The following is a 6,176-nucleotide window of genomic DNA, read 5'->3' on the forward strand; positions in this document are numbered from 1 at the left end:
TTTTGGTTCTTGGTTACCTGCCTTCTAGATCTGGATTCATCCATTTTTCCATTCTTCTTTATGCTTCTTTTGTGTAGAACACCGCTGGTGCCCCTAGGCCCCAGTGGGCAGAGGAGCCAGGAACTACAGGGCTTGAACAAATTATGCTCCCACACTTTTTGATGCCTCCAGAAGGGGACGCCACAGGCAGAGACCTTGGGTTTGCTCAGGATGCAGCATCTCTCCTGGACCAGGGCCTGACACTTAGTAACAACTAATAAGTGCTCAGTGATTGAAGGAATTCTAACACAGGGTCCTAGAAAGCTGAAGAGGAGGAAAAGAATGTGGGTGGATTGGGGCAGTCTAGAGTATGAGGGCCAGAGTGAGACAGACAGACAAAAACACCCACAAAGAGAGTAGAGAGAATGTTCAAGAACTGGATTTAGAGTATAAAAGCCTAGGAGCTCATGTGTGCTCATGACATTCAACAGAAGAACCAAGAGAGGGTGAGCCAACAACTCTTGGTATCCAGGTCTGCACCAGAAGCATTGGCAGGTGCAGGATTCTGTTGCTTCCAATGTTTTGTCTCAAATGGAACAATTTTTTTTCAGAAATAGACAAACACTGTCAAGGAATCATATAGAGACAGCTATTGGATTACTAACCCAACTTTGAGTAGGAAGGTGACCAGTCCACAGACTGTGAGTGTCCAAGAAGGCAAATAGCAATTCACAAAGGGAAGAGAAGATGAATAAATGCCTGGGACCAGTGGTTATTCCCCTCCAATCGATCAGCTACTTGGCAGGAAGCAACCTGGGGTCATTCTGGTCAATCTTTTCTGGACCCAATTTAGTAGGTCACCACCAAAACCAATAACAACTACTGAAAGACTTTCTAAACATCTTGGAAGTTATCAGCTGAACATATGCAATAGGTACCTCTGGGTAATGTCCACATTGTTCTTCTGCCATACCCCCGGCTTAGTTGAGTCAGGAGTCCAACACCTGTTGTAAGAGTATCAGATAGGGCTTCCCTGGTGGCGCAGTGGTTAAGAATCTGCCTGCCAATGCAGGGCACACGGGTTCGAGCCCTGGTCTGGGAAGATCCCACATGCCGCGGAGCAACTAAGCCCGTGAGCCACAACTACTGAGCTTGCACGTCTGGAGCTTGTGCTCCGCAACGGGAGAGACCGCGACAGTGAGAGGCCCGCGCACCGCGATGAAGAGAGGCCCCCGCTCGCCGCAACTGGAGAAAGCCCTCGCACAGAAACGAAGACCCAACACAGCCAAATATAAATAAATAAATAAATTTATAAAAAAAAAAAAAAGAGTATCAGATAGACTTATAGAAAGTTTGTTGTACTAGAAAGACTATGAAGAAAAAGGATCTTTCATTGAGTTGGAAAAATACATTTGTCTATAAAGTGGCACACCTCCTATTGAAGTCAAACTAGGAACATGTGAAGAGCGGCCTTCAGCTTCTGGTACAGGTGGAGTGACAGAAATGAGATTTACTTTTCTGCCTGAAACCAGACCCTACCCTTCTCCCCTGTCCCCAAAGAAAAGAAAAAGACAAAAGGCATAAAATATTAGTTTTCAAGACACTGGAAATCAGGCAATAAAGGGTAGAAATCCCTAAGAGATGAGAAACAAATATGGTGAGCCCTGCCATTGGCCCAGCTTACTGCTTTCAGAGTCTCCAGGCTGAGCACAAGGAGGGGATCTGAGGCCAACTCCTTGGATTGTGGGGATGAAGCTGAGTACCCATGGAGAACAAGGGAGCTAGAGTTCATAGGACAGATTTAGTGATGAGAGAGATGAACAGAGAGAACCCAGGCATTTGGAAAGGGTTTCCTTCAAGTAGTGAGTGGAGTCCTGATACAAGCATGCTTGTGGAGAAATGCCTGAGACCAAATAAAGAAACTTTGAAAAATATCATGGGACAGTGCCTGATGTTCACACAGTACAGGCAATTGTACTCTCTCCCCACAGCCAGACTGAACTACTCATAAGAGCCATGGAGAAGAATACTCAAAGAAGGTTGTGACTTACTAGTTGGATTAGTCAGCCTTAGACTGACCTACCTAAAAAATCATAAAACCAAGATTCAAAGGGATCAAACTGTTTACAAGTCACTTAACTCTACCCCAGAACAAAACTCAAGTAGATTTATAGGAGTACCAAAATAGCCAGTACACAAGAAAGTAAATTTTGGCCATGTCTGGTATCCAATCAAAGAATGTGAGGCATGCAAAGAGGCAGGAAAACATGATGAATAAGGGGAAGAATAGTCAATGAATCAAAACTGAACCAGAACTGACATGATGGTAAAATCAACAGAGAGGACTTTAAAACATTTATCATGACTGTGTTACACATTCCAAAGAGTTGTAGAAACATGGAACATATAAAAATGGCCAAAATAAAACTTTAAAGATGAAAAACTATAACTTCTTTTTTTTAAAGTTTTTTAAACAGCTTTATTGGAGTATAATTGCTTTACAATGGTGTGCTAGTTTCTGCTGTATAACAAAGTGAATCAGCTATACATAAACATATATCCTCACATCCCCTCCCTCTTGCGTCTCTGTCCCACCCTCCCTATCCCACCCCTCTAGGTGGACACAAAGCACCGAGCTGATCTCCCTGTGCTATGTGGCTGCTTCCCACTAGCTATCTATTTTACATTTGGTAGTGTATATATGTCCATGCCACTCTCTCACTTCATCCCAGCTTACCCTTCCCCCTCCCCGTGTCCTCAAGTCCATTCTCTATGTCTGCATCGTTATTCCTGTCCTGCCACTAGGTTCTTCAAAACCTTTTTTTTTTTTAGATTCCATATATATGTGTTAGCATACGGTATTTGTTTTTCTCTTTCTGACTTACTTCACTCTGTATGACAGACTCTAGGTCCATCCACCTCACTACAAATAACTCAATTTCGTTTCTTTTTTTGGCTGAGTAATATTCCATTGTATATATGTGCCACATCTTCCTTATCCATTCATCTGTTAATGGACACTTAGGTTGCTTCTATGTCCTGGCTATTGTAAATAGAGCTGCAATGAACATTGTGGTAGATGACTCTTTTTGAATTATGGTTTTCTCAGGGTATATGCCCAGTAGTGGGATTGCTGGGTCGTATGGTAACTCTATTTTTAGTTTTTTAAGGAACCTCCATACTGTTCTCCATAGTGGCTGTATCAATTTACATTCCCACCAACAGCACAAGAGGGTCCCCTTTTACCCTGATACCAAAACCAGACAAAGATGTCACAAAGAAAGAAAACTACAGGCCAATATCACTGATGAACATAGATGCAAAAATCCTCAAAAAAATACTAGCAAACAGAATCCAACAGCACACCATACACCATGATCAAGTGGGGTTTATCCCAGGAATGCAAGGATTCTTCAATATATGCAAATCAATCAATGTGATAAACCACATTAACAAATTGAAGGAGAAAAACCATATGATCATCTCAATAGATGCAGAAAAAGCTTTCAACAAAGTTGAACATCCATTTATGATAAAAACCTTCCAGAAAGTAGGCATAGAGGGAACTTACCTCAACATAATAAAGGCCATATATGACAAACCCACAGCCAACATCGTTCTCAATGGTGAAAAACTGAAACCATTTCCACTAAGATCAGGAACAAGACAAGGTTGCCCAATCTCACCACTATTATTCAGCATAGTTTTGGAAGTTTTAGCCACAGCTATCAGAGAAGAAAAAGAAATAAAAGGAATCCAAATCAGAAAAGAAGAAGTAAAATTGTCACTCTTTGCAGATGACATGATACTATACATAGAGAATCCTAAAGATGCCACCAGAAAACTACTAGAGCTAATCAATGAATTTGGTAAAGTAGCAGGATACAAAATTAATGCACAGAAATCTTTTGCATTCCTATATAGTAATGATGAAAAATCTGAAAGAGATATTAGGGAAACATTCCCATTTACCATCGCAACAAAAAGAATAAAATACCTAGGAATAAACCCACCTAAGGAGACAAAAGACCTGTATGCAGGAAACTATAAGACACTGATAAAAGAAATTAAAGACGATACAAACAGATGGAGAGATATACCATGTTCTTGGATTGGAAGAATCAACATTGTGAAAATGACTATATTACCCAAAGCAATCTACAGATTGCTTATAGCAATACAATCCTACTTCAAGAAACAAGAAACTTCTCAAATAAACAACCTAAACTTACAAAAAACTTCACAGTTTGTATGGAAACACAAAAGACCCCGAATAGCCAAGGCAATCTTGAGAAAGAAAAACAGAGCTGGAGGAATCAGGCTCCCTGACTTCAAACTATACTACAAAGCTACAGTAATCAAGACAGTATGGTACTGGCACAAAAACAGATATATAGATCAATGGAACAGGATAGAAAGCCCAGAGATAACCCACACATATATGGTCACCTTATTTTTGATAAAGGAGGCAGGGATATACAGTGGAGAAAAGACAGCCTCTTCAATAAGTTGTGCTGGGAAAACTGGACAGCTACATGTAAAAGAATGAAGTTAGAACACTCCCTTACACCATACACAAAAATAAACTCAAAATGGATTAAAGACCTAAATGTAAGGCCAGACACTATCAAACTCTTAGAGGAAAACATAGGCAGAACACTCCATGACATAAATAACAGCAAGATCATTTTTGACCCAGCTCCTAGAGAAATGGAAATAAAAACACAAATAAACAAATGGGACCTAATGAAACTTAAAAGCTTTTGCACAGCAAAGGAAACCATAAACAAGATGAAAAGACAACCCTCAGCATGGGAGAAAATATTTGCAAATGAAGCAACGGACAAAGGATTAATCTCCAAAATTTACAAGCCGCTTATGCAGCTCAATATCAAAAAAACAAACAACCCAATCCAGAAATGGGCAGAAGACCTAAATAGTCATTTCTCCAAAGAAGATATATAGATTGCCAGCAAACACATGAAAGAATGCTCAACATCATTAATCATTAGAGAAATGCAAATCAAAGCTACAATGAGGTATCACCTCACACTGGTCAGAAGGGCCATCATCAAAAAATCTACAAATAATAAATGCTGGAGAGGGTGTGGAGAAAAAGGAACCCTCTTGCACTGTTGGTGGGAATGTAAATTGATACAGCCACTATGGAGAACAGTATGGAGGTTCCTTAAAAATCTAAAAATAGAACTACCATATGACCCAGCAATCCCACTACTGGGCATATACTCTGAGAAAACCATAATTCAAAAAGAGTCATATACCAAAATGTTCATTGCAGCTCTATTTACAATAGCCAGGACATGGAAGCAACCTAAGTGTCCATCAACAGATGAACAGATAAGGAAGATGTGGTACATATATAGAATGGAATATTACTCAGCCATAAAGAAACAAAATTGAGTTATTTGTAGTGAGGTGGATGGACCTAGAGTCTGTCATACAGAGTGAGGTTAAGTAGGAAGAGAAAAGCAAATACAGTATGCTAACACATATATGTGGAATCTAAAAAAAAAAAGGTTTTGAAGAACCTAGGGGCAGGACAGAAATAAAGACATAGACGTAGAGAATGGACTTGAGGACATGGGGAGGGGGAAGGGGAAGCTGGGATGAAGTGAGAGAGTGGCATGGACATATATACACTACCAAATGTAAAATAGATAGCTAGAGGGAAGCAGCCGCATAGCACAGGGAGATGAGCTTGGTGCTTTGTGTCCTCCTAAAGGTGTGGGATAGGGAGGGTGGGGGGCAGACGCAAGAGGGAGGAGATATGGGGATATATGTATATGCATAGCTGATTCACTTTGCTACACAGTAGAAACTAACACACCATTGTAAAGCAATTATACTCCAATAAAGATGTTAAAAAATAATAATAAAATCTGTTTCGTTTTGTGTCAAAAAGCCTCACTGCTGTTTGAAATATTTCAACCAAAAAAAAAAAAAGCAAAAATCCCTATATGACTACACCATTTCCTTCGTCGAAGCTACACACAAGTTTCATTTAGAGCTTGAACCTGATCTTTAGGTTTTTCTCGTAAATGGTGAGACGTGGTTTAAGTCCAGAGCGCTTCAGCCTAGTGCACTGTTGGGTTGACCTCCGTTCTCCTGACTTTACTCCGTTTGGTGACTAAAGAGTTGTTCTGGTAACAGATACAACGCAAAAGAAATAGGAACAC

Source organism: Balaenoptera acutorostrata, chromosome 1 (genome assembly GCF_949987535.1).
Source record: "Balaenoptera acutorostrata chromosome 1, mBalAcu1.1, whole genome shotgun sequence".
Lineage (NCBI taxonomy): Eukaryota > Metazoa > Chordata > Mammalia > Artiodactyla > Balaenopteridae > Balaenoptera > Balaenoptera acutorostrata.